The sequence below is a fragment of the Ostrea edulis genome, chromosome 5 (genome assembly GCF_947568905.1).
Source record: "Ostrea edulis chromosome 5, xbOstEdul1.1, whole genome shotgun sequence".
NCBI classification, from domain to species: domain Eukaryota; kingdom Metazoa; phylum Mollusca; class Bivalvia; order Ostreida; family Ostreidae; genus Ostrea; species Ostrea edulis.
Genome location: NC_079168.1, coordinates 86180348 through 86194557, shown reverse-complemented (window position 1 = coordinate 86194557; position 14210 = coordinate 86180348).

The window sequence follows — 14210 nt, the reverse complement described above, 5'->3', positions numbered from 1 at the left end:
ATTCCCACAGTGTACTGATTACGTGTTTTTGGAAACTTCTAACCTAGCGTTCAATGATTTCTATATTTGTCACAGTGTGAGAACTTCGCTTCTGTCGCTAAAATTTCAACGAGGACGCAGCTCTAGGTTTGTTTTCATTTTGTCTCAAAATGCTCTGGAACATTGAACAGCAAGAAGGCAGCCATTTTTATTTAGTTAACAAATAACTTACGAAAAAAATATGAACTTAAGATAGCCCATAGGCTGTCGTGGAGTTACGATGACTTTTTTAACGTAACTTAAGTTATGAAGTTTGATAAAACGGATTTTTATCGTAAGTTAAGGTTACGATGAAATCTTGAACTTACGAAGTTTAGTAAAACTCAGCCCAGGTGCCTAGGAGTATACATATATTTCGATCGGGTGAAGGGAGTAATCCTTAGTCAAAATAAGTGTGTAAAGAACGGCTGCAATTGGTATGAAACATGCAAGACAGCATATTAGCCATTGGCAGCTTGTGTTGGTAAATTAGATCGATATAACGACCATAAATTTTGTGAAATGCTGATTTGAATATAACATTATAATGTAGGCAACTTTTACGTAATTTATTATCCTTCAAATGAATTTGAACTTCAACGAAATCAACTTGGTTCTGGAGACTGCCACACTTTGTGGTCATAAACGGTTTAAGAGCCAGGTATGGGTTTTCCATTTGTACCTTGGACTACTTGTATTCGGCGCGCCTGCGCGTCAATCGTGATCAATGTTTTCCAGTACAATTTTGCTGTGGTAATAAACAGTCAGATGAGCCTGATTTTCTTAGCTTTTAAACTTTATCGCTTGTTTTTCACGGAAGTAGATTGTAACGCAATATCGAGCCCAATCAAAAGTTTCAAGCACTAAACTTTTTTTAAAGTCAACAAAGTAGTGATGCTTTGTGTTGTTTGGCAGTTATATTTAATGAAGATGTAAATTTTGCCCCAAAATGTTTATATCTATTAGAGAAATCACAATTTTAGGTCCGAAGATACAACACACAGTAGTTTCCACTTTTATTTGCTCTAGATGAATAAGTAAGAACCCCTCCCCAGTGTCTTATATTAATCAGTCGTCAGACTTATCAATTGTGATATACATAATTGACTGATCGATTGATTAATAGCGGTTTACGCCGGGTTTTTTTTTGGGGGGGGGGATATTTCAGCCTTTTTACGACGGTTAACTAATTCAAATATGTTTGGTTGTGAGTGTTTGAGTTTCGAAGACGGCCCCTAGAGTGCATACTCTTTTTCGAAAATCAAGTACATAATTCATACGCTAATTGTTATATATTTTTTGTCAATCCATTTACCTTAATTGCATGGACCCACTTGACGCCAGAGCCCCACTTGTTATCGCTCCTTCAACACAATTTTCTCCAAATACCATAATAAATCGAAACCGTGCATATAAGACCCTACCTGGTACTTGATATTTTCGGAAGAGTGTGATAAAATTTCAGATAAACTGGATAGTATATGCACTATATGAAAATGGATTTGAATTATACATTGACGTACAGTTCGTTAAGATAAACCCATGTTAAACCACAGGCCTTGAGGCAGATTTAAATTATACATTGACGTACAGTTCGTTAAGATAAACCCATGTTTTAAAAACCACAGACCTTTAGGCAGAGATCATGCATCCCCCTCTTTTTTTTTTTTTTCCTGATTTGGGATCAACAACTTTATTTTCTTTTTACTCATAATTATGTAATTTGTAAATATACATTAAAGATTATCAAAAAATGTTATTTTCTTTCTTACATAATAGTAAAAATCTCGTTTTCAGTGATTATATTTCTTCTTACTGTCGCTAATAAGCGATTTTTACAAAACTTAGCAGAGACGAAAAATCATGTTTTTAGATGATCTTTAATGTGTTTTTACAAATCATAAGTATCAAAAAGTGTGTATTTATCTCATATGTGTGGTGTATATTGAAAGTGAGATAAAGAATTAGCTTTATCACACGCCCGTTAGATAAAGCACTTCCGATCCGAACTACTTTTGACACTGTCCCCGCTTGGATGACATATTTTCTGTGTTTATGCATATCGACGCATGAAATAAAACGTAAAACTTGTTATTCTGTATTTATTTAGAATTTCTTTTATAGTAAAATTAAAATGATGTTGCCCCCACTGAGATATAATGCAAGTTACCGGCCATAAAAATGTCAACTCGGTCAATAACTACTTAAAAATTACGATCAAAAAACAAAAAATATGTGCACACAATCATGTGGAATCGACGGCCTACTGGACAAGCATAATCGAAAGTACCTCGACATGCTGCAGTACCAAGTGACCTATTCACAAGCAGTCTCTTTTTTCTGGAGCATATTGAATGTAACAAATCTCAACAGCTTTACTTACTAGGCTAGGCCTATTTAAAGTGCCTCAGGATTTCCTATCGCCCCCAGATCCAAAGAAACTACGAAAATAAAATCCAAATGCAAAAACACTTCTCCTTTTCATTGTAAACTGTTAACTGTCTAATAACGCTGCATCAAAATATTAATTTCATTGATCGTTGTTAAACATGTTTATTTCAAAACGGCGACATCAAACTTTTATCAGGTCAGGCTTACGTCAAAAAATAAATACTCGGTCAATAGTTGTTACTTTGTTGGAATAGCAAAACCAATATTAATTATAAACTATGATCCCTTCTAAAACAATTTTCATCCATGGTTTCTTTTATAAAAATGCCCTTTTCTACTGTATATCAATGGATTATAAGCGCAATATTTTTTCCCGCGTAAGGAGACATATTAAGGTAGTACTCTACATCGTCATAATGGCTGACTTCCTTTAAAAACATGGATAAAAAAATCGATATCAGCAATATTTGGCTTTTCCTTTTCGATTTAAATATTTAGCCGAGTAGCTCAGTAGGTTAGTATACCGACTGCTGACCTGTAGGTCGGAGGTTCGAGTCCAGCAGGGGTTTTAATTTTTTTTCAAATTACCTTCCACTAAAACTGTATTTTTTGACAACTTGAAATAAAGTAAATTTTAAAATTTTCAACTTCAAAATATTCTTGTACATATCCTCCACTTTTCATTTACGTCAAATTTCTCTGGTGTAGCACACCTCCTTAAGCACGATGTCTGAGCCACGGATTCAAAACAAATTCAATCAGCTGTTTCTGTTATACTGGGGATAATCTCAAAATTAAGTGAAAAGAAGACGCATGAGATAAATAGAGCATCTATATTCCAGATCAAAAAAAAGTTGATGGGGAGGGGGTGTTGCAAGATCATTAAACTACCCCTATTGGGACCCCACCACGTGCGAAATATGGTGAAATATCAATCCCATAACAAACGGTAAATTTTCATCAGAAAAATTATGACGCGCGGGCGCATCGAATACAACTACTTGTAGCCCAACATTGCAACAATGAAACTCGGACAATTATCTTGTTACAGGGTCCTAAAACTCTTGCCGTATCAGTTCATCAAAGAGTGACGTTGAGCACTACAGATGAACACGCCTATCGGCTGTTCATTCATCCTGCTGGTGGTCTTGGCTGTGACTTTATTAAACGTCAGAAGTGCATACTATGCACAAAGTGGTGAAAGATTTACGACCCTCTTTTTGACATTGTACTTTTCTGTATCTATTGCTCCCTGAATCTGTATTTATTACATGTAAAGTTCCATTCATTGGCTGATCCCTCAGGATGATAGCCTTACTGGCTGCTAGCTTCTACGGGGTTAGTGGCTACTGGTTAGTGGTTGCTAGCTTCATTAAATTAATTAGGATGACATTTATACACTTGATGTAGATCGTCAACGGAGCAATACAAAGGTGTTAAAAACGAAATGTTAATATAACTTTCATAATATTTAAAACATACATTTTATTTTTTGTGATAAATATGTACTTTCTGTATGTTATGACAGCTGCAGAATCACCTGATTCATATCAAAATGTCTTCTAAAATGCATGTCACGTATCCGACTTCGTTTTATCGCTTTGAAACATCTGCTTCATTGAATTAGCACTTGCTCTCTTTTCGAAATAGACTCCTAATTTTACACATAAACTTTATACCAATTAAATTTCAAACTTCTTGCTCTATCAGTGGCGGATTTAAGCCCCCACCCCCTAAAATCTTCAAATTTAGGTCAATTTTGTTATCTTGTTTAGAAAAGTGTACTAAACGATAAAAGAAGCAATAATTTCTTCCACTCCCGGGGAAATAAAAATGACAAATTTTTTTGATTTCTTGGAATTACTTTATTGGGAGAACTTAATTTTTTTCCAAAAACCCTTAAAATTTGCGTCATTTTACTAATTTCACCTTATTAAAAATGATAGAAAATAGTACAAATTACTAAAATAGGAGACATATTTCAAGCCCTATAAAATCTGTAAAATCCAGCAGCTTTCGGGGGCTTCGCCCCCTGGGCCCCCACCAGGGCTTCGCCCTAGACCAACTGGGGGCCTCAAGGCGGCCCCCAGACCCCCTGCCTCATTAAGTGGCGCCCCCCGTAACCACAATTCCTGGATCCGCCCCTGCCTATATAGATGTACACTGGAATTTCCCTAAAATGTACAATAAAACAGTATTCTTTGTACACTCGAATTTTGCAAAACGACCGCCTTAATCATAAAATCTGTTTGAAAAATATTCTTGGTGAATTCGAAGTTGAATTTTAAGTATATAATAGATAGAATATTAGATAGTGAAATCCATATATTTTGTATATAATAGATAGAATATTAGATAGTGAAATCCATATATTTTGTATATAATAGAATATTAGATAGTGAAATCCATATATTTTGTATATAATAGATAGAATATTAGATAGTGAAATCCATATATTAAGCCTTGGTGTCTGGAGGCCACTCTGACTAATACTTAATTATATAAGATAATGTCACGTTAGTTCCTTTGTGAAGTAAAATACACTCTAGATTTTTTTAAAGATTTGGATTTTTTAAAATGTACTTTAAAGAAGGAAATTGGTGGCATAATTTATAAATATATCATTGTTGCATGCGTTAAAACGAGCGTTTGTCTCTCTGAATGGAATCTTATTCCATTTTTTTGAATATTAATAATGATGATCACACGAATTGTCGAACTGTATTACAATTTGCATGACTGCATTTCATCGAACAACACTTTGTGGTTTGGAATGGCACTTAGTGCTTGTTACGAGGTCAAAGGTCACGCCGACACCGCACGTGAAGGTCACTAAATGTACCTTACAATAACGCAATGTGTTTTGAAGATTATTAATATAAACATGTCTAAAACGGTATCAGTATTGGGAGGAAGAACTCGACACAAACCCTATCCCCGTACTACATTTATCGTGTTATGGTAATGAGAACATGTATATGAACATCTAAGGGAATACGTGAACCATTTTAAATGCATATTTCCCTATTCCTCTGTGCCCATCAATTTGCCTCATTTCGCCTCTTTCTAAAGTTCTCCTTCCTTCTATCAATATATGGGTACCTGTAAAGTGCGAAACGAAATCAAAGTGAAACGAAACCAAATCTACCGAAACGAAACCGACCGAAACGAAACAAATTGTATAACCGAACTCTTTTAATTATGATAATTAAAAATGGTATCTTAGACCCCAGTGAAAGTTACCACATAAAAATAAAATTTGCCTCCCCTTTGATGGCTTTCGGTTTGACTGATAAACAGTTTTAAAAGTTGGAGAAGGGGGGGGGGGGGAGCACAAAGTACATATCCGAAGTTGATTAAATACCAGTTTCGGATCCATAAATTTCAGAACGGAGGGTTACAGTCTCAGGTCTGGCGAATTTTATTTATATGTTGTAACTTTCACAGGGGCCTAAGATAACATTTTTTAATTATCATGATTAAGAGTTCGGTTATACAATCTGTTTCGTTTCGTTTCGGTAGTTTTCATTTCGTTTCGATAGATTTCGTTTCGCACTTTCCAGGTACCCATCAAATATACACACAGGTCAAACCTTTATATACTAGTGGGAAAAAGAAGCTGTGCATTATTTAATATATGGGGAAAAAGTAACAATTAATAAATTTTATTTTTTGTAATACTGTTAATAAATGTATTCGTTACAACATTTCATAATCCATTTTCAGCACACTCGAAAGTCACTGGTATTCGAACTTGAATTACCAAAGTTAATAACGCGTGTGACAACCATTTGCATTCACGTATGCTTGACAACGGCGCCTCATTGATGCCACTAAAGTGTTTAGAAATGCTTGAGGGATGTTGCTCCAGATGTTGGTTAAAGCCTGGCCTAAATCAGCCAATGTCACTGGCTGATTTGGTAAACGGAGTAGACGTCGTTCCATTTCATCCCAGACGTGCTCGATCGGCGATAAATCGGGGGAAACAGCTGGCCAAGGCAAGACATCAACATTCTGTTGAACAAAAAAGTCCCTGACTACACGTGCAACATGTGGCCTTGCGTTGTCTTGCTGCAGAGTGATGTGATTTTGCTGTCTCTGTATGAAGGGTATCACATGGCACTGAATAATTTCGCCTCGATAGCGTACGCCGGTGAGATTTCCATTGACAATTTGTAGAGGGGTCCTTCCACGTGCTGTTATTTCACCCCACACCATAACGCTACCTCCACCGAATTGTCGGTGTTCCAGAACACAAGCGTCCTGGTACCGCTCCCCAACGCGACGATACACTCTAAAACGGCCGTCACTGCTATCCAAATGAAATCTGGATTCATCAGTGAACAGAATATTGGCCCAGTCCTGTATTCTGAATCGCAGATCTCGTCTTCACCACGCTAGTTTAGCAATACGATGACGTTGAAGCAGTATTGGGCGCACCGATGGACGTCTTGGTCTGATGTTGTGCTCGTGCAGACGATTACGCACAGTTCTTGGACTGATTGGTCGAAGTCCAGGAATGCTACGAGCAGTCAAACTGTCTGGAAACGATTTCTCAAGTGCACAAGTCTAATGTGGTTGTCCTGTCGATGCGACGTCACACGAGGACACCCAGAACGTGGTCGATCCCGAGAGTTACCAGATTGTTGGAAACGTCTCCATAATGACTGGATGGTGTTCCGATGAACTCCAAAGTGTCTTGCTACGATATTTTGTGCCATTCCAGCTTGAAGCATCCCAACAGCACAATTACGTTGGTTTTCACTAAGTCGTGGCATGACAGAAAGGTAAATTTTGTCAAAACTAAAGTGCTTTCTTTAACGAATAGTGTCCAAACAAACCTTTTACACTTCTTACTCCAAACAGTATTGGCCAGTAAAACTCGTGCGTACGAGCACTTCATTAAGCATCTGAGTCGGGTACTATCCGATATTGTTAAAAAAAACATCACCTTTATCGATTGTTTAGATTTTATAAATATAAAAAATAAATATAGAAAAATTATACTAAATTTTATAATGCACAATTTCTTTTTTCCGCTAGTATATATATATATATATATATATATATATATATATATATATATATATAATGCACAATTTCTTTTTTCCGCTAGTATATATATATATATATATATATATATATATATATATATATATATATATCGATCGATCTCCAAATATGAAAAATTGCCTCAGTGTCCGGTAATCAATAAGTAAAGTATTAAATAAAATATGACAACACGTTGTAAAACGTTAGCGCTTTCATTTTTAAAAAATCTTTAAAAGACGTTTTACATAATTATATTGTTATGACTATTACAATATAATGACGTCACAATACAGAGGGAGTCATTTGGAGCGTATTATTGTGACGTAATACAAAGAATTTACATTAACCTATTGTAGCGTATGAGCGAATGAAATATTTTTCTTTTTTTTTTCTCCTTTCCACTAAATTGTCCGTGAAAAGTTTGTAAAATGGGAAAACGTTAAAATGTCCATTTACACGAACGTCTAAATGTTCACTCAGTTTTATTTTACGGTATTCCGTACTTGAATGTGTTGCTTATGTACACGAATTCTGGCTCTAAGAGTTGTTCCTGTCTCTCCGATATACATTTGTCTACATCCGCTATATGTAATAACATATATTAAATTCTTAGAGCCACAAGACATATCCGCATTTACGGTGAATTCCTTTCCGTTGAAATTGAAAGTTTGTCCCTCTTTTATATATGGACAAGTTCCACACCGGGGATTTTTGCATCTGTTGACTCGGGAATCGGATTTTCTATGTAATTTGGATGGGCATAATATTCTACGGAGAATTTTTTGGTTGTCTTTAATGAATTTGTAATTTCAGAGGACATGTGTCATTTTTTCATCTGATTTCAGATAACCCTAACCCTGATTTCAGAATATTATTAAGTTGATGAACTACAAGAGTCATATACAGGTTTTTTTTTTGGGGGGGGGGGGGTATGGGTGGTTACAAATGGTAATATTTTGGAATCTACGTGGTTTCGTGGAGGCGGGTTGATAAGTTCTTCTCTGTTAAGTGCCTTGGATTTCTTTATTCCATCTTTAATTATGTTTTAGGGTAATGTTCTGTCAAGTAAATTTCAAGTTGATGTAAACGCTCTTCTCTTGTTTGTTCATCACTGACTATGGTGCATATCCTCCTAGCTAGGTTGTACGGAATAGAACGCTTTGTGTGTCTGGGATGAAATGATCCAAAGTGAAAATATTGATGCGTATTCGTACTCTTGTAGTATATGTCTGTTGTTAATCTATCATGTTGTTTAGTAACCAGTACATCAAGGAACTCTGGTCGACCGTGAATTTTATATCTGGATCTAGATTATTTAGGATGTCACGAAAAGTTGTCAGATATTCATCACTCTTATTCCAAATAATGAAACAGTCATCTAAATATCTTTTCCAGTGACGTTTGATATTTTCACTAAGTTCTTCGCCGAATTTTTCGTGAATTTGCTCATACATAAGTTCCTCTAAAAATCCGAGCGTTAAGGTAGCGTATGTAGGGGCCATTTTGGTGCCCATACTGGTTACTCAACAACATGATAGATTAACAACAGAAATAAGAATAAGAACTTATTATATTACCATTTAGTTATCGTGTTATCAAACACAACATTTTCCAACGCAAAATCGTATAGAATGTTTTTTATCATAGCATACCCCAAGGAATTAATATGTTGTACGGTGTGACCGTTGAGACGAGCGAAGCCCATTAACATCTTGCAACACGACTTTTATCCGCCTCTTCATTTAACGCGGCAAATATAACGCGTTTGATGTAAATAATTACAAATTGTGACGTCATATTAGCTGCAATATGTTTTTTTCTTCTCTCGAACCAAGCAAAATCAAAATGTTTGAAGCTATGAGAAAGCTTGTCTGGAATTTAAAAACGTTTATGGTACTTTCTAAACAATCTAATTATTTTAATTACGGGTTTGTCACTGAAGTATACCGCAGTGACGGCGACATTTTTTCGGAAGCATTATGGGTGATACTCATCTTTTTTCAACACTAATGCTTGCATAATGCACAGACACACGAAGTGTGGGTAGTGTACGTTAACAGATGTGTGTGTACCACCCCTCCACTGTCTACAAAATATATACCTGTAGAACCAGTAATAATATGTTGTACGGTGTGACCGTTGAGACGAGCGAAGCCCATTAACATCTTGCAACACGACTTATAGACATTTTATCCGCCTCCAATCGGAACATCACTCGGCCTATTCCGGAATAGGCCGAGTGATGTTCCGATTGATCCGCCTCTTCATTTAACGCGGGAAATATAACGTGGTGGATGTAAGCAGTTACATTGTGACGTTATATTAGCTGCAATGTTTATTCTTCTTCTCTCAAACCAAGCAAAAACAAAATGTTTGAAGCTATGAGAAAGCTTGTCTGGAATTTAAAAAAGATTTATGGTACTCTCTAAACAATCTAATTATTTTAATTACGGGTTTGTCAATGAAGTATACCGCAGTGACGGCGACATTTTTCCAGAAGCATTATGGGTAATACTCATCTTTTTTCAGCTGAAGAAGAGCAAATCACGTGACTCAAATGTGTAATCATTGGAGCGAGCTTCGCTCGCTATCACCAGAATATGTTATTTCTCCACCGACCACCTTCATAAGTCGTTATGAAGTCAGTTCTACATTCTGTGAGCTCTGGTGAGATATTGATACATACGTACCACTGGATCTAAAAGAAATCCGTTTTACCACCGTCCCATTCCAATTTAATATCATTTACTCTCAAGTACTTTAAATCAGAGACGGGACACTTTTGATTTTGAAAAAATTGATTTTCCGTTATATTCACATGCATAGTAATTTATCATCCCTTGCAAATTATGATATACTGGCTAACAACCCCCCACCCCCACCCCAACCCTTACATTGCATTGTAGGACGAATCCGCCCCCTTCTTTAATTGTATGCTGTTGAAGTTTGGAATAGAGAACATCTGTTATGGATTTTTTGGTCCCTTTTTTATTTTCGTTTGATAGTCAAGAATTTTAGACGATCGAGAGTTATCCTCTGCTACCACCACCCGCCCCCCTTTCCTTTCAGAAAAAAAACACGCTATGTGTCTGATGCTCTTAAGATTCTTATGTGCAACAAAAATGGAACTTCAGTAAAATTTCTGGCAACTTTCTTGCATATTGTAATGAAAAATAATTTGATTTAGTCAATATTAGTCCTAGATTGAAATAAAATGATATAGATATGTCTCTGATATAAAGCCTACCAAAAATACACGTGTAATTTCATTCCAAATGAACCCAGCAAAATTTGTCATGTAATAGGATATGTAAGGTATTCTATATTTATTAGAAAATATTTTATTAAGATTAATATTTCGAATTTGCATATGGCGTATTATACGCCAAAAATTATTCCGGAAATATATTATCTATTGGTGACGTTTCACCCAAGTAAGTATAATCTCGCGAGAATACCGCTTGTTTTCATCTGCCCGTGTAGCACATTCTTAAAATGCATAGATGTTTTGCACACTCGGTGCCGCCATATTTAATTACCTAATTATATATGCGTGTCAAAGGTCATGGGGGAAAAACGACGTAATCATGGACGCAGCCTTTTGACAAATCAACGATGTATTGCTTTTCCCCCCAAAGTTTATAATGATTTATCCCTTATATTATGATACAATTTGTTTACATAATAGGTAAAGAGGACCAAAAGTTTACTTTAGCATATCTTTTATGGAAAAGTTCCTTTCTAGAATTTCTAAGAGAAGGCTATTTATTGGCACTAATGTTGCTTTTCATACCCATGTTTGAAGATTCCATTTCATAGTAAAACAATAATTTTTACACTTAAAAATCTTAATTCTGAATTGCAAAAAAATGAAAAATTTCGATAATACCCCTCTACCGACTACTGGACCCATTGTATTGTGACTATGATGTTTTTAGGGGTGTGTGTGTATGTTTATTATTAATGGTAATTTTACAAAGAGAATAGATTATATAATGCATTACAACAAATCACGGCAGTATTATCCAGGCACGTCGTAGCATCCCTTTTCAAGGGAGGGGGGGGGGGTTACAAAATATAAATATTGACAACTACTACGATCTATACAGATAATATTTTTTAAAAGAAAATTTTACAAAAAAAGGGGGGAGGGGCGAGATTATACGCACGACGACCGACGACAAATTTTGAAAAACACTTGTAGTCTACATAGTTAGTGAAAGTCGGGAATAATTCATGGCTTTTCCAACCCCCTTCTCTCCTTACACTCGTCAAATACACCCCCCATCTCCTTACAATAATACAAACCCTCCTTTCTTAGAATCGTCTATATTAACCCCCCCCCCCCTCCTCCTATTCCTTACACTCGTATTATACACCCCTTTCTCTTTACACTCTTTACACTCGTACACATGCTGATAGACACTTAAAAAAAAAACTCTTAAAACTTACTTCAAAATCCTTAATTGTGTGAGGGGTGACTTAATTCATAGATTCAAACTTAATTACTACTCAGTACTGTATACCACAGAAGAGAGAGAGAGAGAGAGAGAGAGAGAGAGAGAGAGAGAGAGAGAGAGAGAGAGAGAGAGAGAAGCCGATAAATCTTAAAAATCAAACGACTTTGTCATTTTAAAACAAAAAAGACACATTGTCAATAAAATTATTGAACTGTTATCACTTCTATATGCAATGTACTACTTCACTGGGTTAATTTTAGAGAGCTATTTAATTCGATAAAAAACATCGCAAGTGAAAGTAGCGAGCACGAGCAGACATAAACAACCTATACTTCACCAGCTCAAATTAAACAAATGTGAATGAAACATTCTAATCTGCAACTCTTAATGGTAACTTTAAATTGTATTTTTTACGAATGTTATATTTTTATCATCTTACATGCTTAAACAAACTACGTCTCACCCGTAAAATGTTGGTGAGCAGCCGTCGTCGTTCGCTGTTTCACATTGCTGTCTGACGTGTTTTATACCGATTGTTAAGCCGTTCTTGGCACACTGATTTTGACTGCGGATAACTCCGTTTACCTGATCAGGATATGGGGCTCACGGCGGGTGTGACCGGTCAACAGGGGATGCTTACTCCTCCTAGGCACCTGATCCCACCTCTGGTGTGTCCAGGGGTCCGTGTTTGCCCAACTATCTATTTTGTATTGCTTGTAGGAGTTATGGGATTGATCACTGTTCGTTATCTTCACCTTGCATTGACAAAGGACCCGGATGTAAGATTTTTTTTCCCCTATGACCTTTTGACCTAGCATGACGTTAGAGTGTGCAAAACATCTATTGAAAATTGTACCGTTAATCCAGACGGTAATTTTTTTTAGGGGAGGTCGGTGTCGGTTAATTTTAGCAAGGCGTAAATTATAAAGAAAACAAGTCAAACTGTCTAATTGAAGCGATTACCTGCATGTACCCCGTCAACACCTCCCTTTAATTAGGTGGTGTGTGGTGATATGTCAGTTAGATAGCACGTGTCGATCAAGACAGTGTATTGCCAATTTTTGCACATAAGATTTGTATTGCGTGTAGTGTTGAATCTTGTAAATAAATATGTAGCATATTATTTTATAGTCTTGATCAATAGCCTTATAGTAGTTTGAAATAAATTAAACATCATGCAGTAATGATTTTGTTGTTGTTGAACTGCTACACATATCAGTTGTACTGATTCGTAAAATTGTAGATTATACTTCTAGATTCTGGATTTTATACTGTTGATTGGCGTGAAATATACATGCATTTTCATGCACATGTATATGTAGTAAGTTTTTAATGTTTAGAATGCCAAGCATGTAGAATGTACCTGTGCACGATTGTTTCTTGTTACGATGTTGTAGAGTTTTATTGCTATCAATTTTTTTAACTGGGTAGAAGTGAGAAAATTACCATTTTAAGGAAAATGACAATTGAATTTTGTATGTTGGTTTCACCTGAGTTTTGTTCCTTTATTAGCGCATCATGAAAATACCAGGTGCGTGGGGCTAGATCAAAGCAGTAGTAGGTCTTCATATTACGAGCTTAAATGCTTTTGTTCTCCCGACATTGGCTTGGATAATTTTAGAATAAAAAATATAAACTCTGGAAGATGGAATTTTGGTTAAAGAATGTTGTCAACTGACATGACAAACACGAAATTCTTAAATCAACTGTGGACGATGAATATTGGTTAGACTGACCACCCAACCCGTGAATTGTGACAAATGGAAATGGCCGGCCTCTTTAAGAAGTCAAAGTGTGATGAAATGTTTGAAGTGTAAATGATTATGTTAGTTATTAATTATTTAATTATTTATAGTTACATATAGTGCTTCATTATTTGTTTTAGTACATACGGTACACAGTTTTGTATATTTATTTGCAGTGCTAATATACATGTACAATGTAAGCATAGGCAAATTAGAGCTTTGAAATGCATGTAAATGTTAACATTCTCATGATTTATTTACTAATGCAAATGGTTAAATCCAATTATAGAATGTGTTTAATTCACTACGCATAAATAAAATAAGCATGTTGGTTACTTAAGTAAAGATAAAATATATGTGATTCAATTATCCGGTCGCTTCATTTATCTGGACGATTTTGCCGGGAACCAAAGTTTCCGGATTAACGAGGCTCCACTGTAGTTTTTTAAAAGTTAGAAGCTCTCACACTCTGTGAAGGACAGATTTTAAAAATTATTCAGTTTGCGTGCATAGATACAATATGACCTGCCTTAACATACCCGCG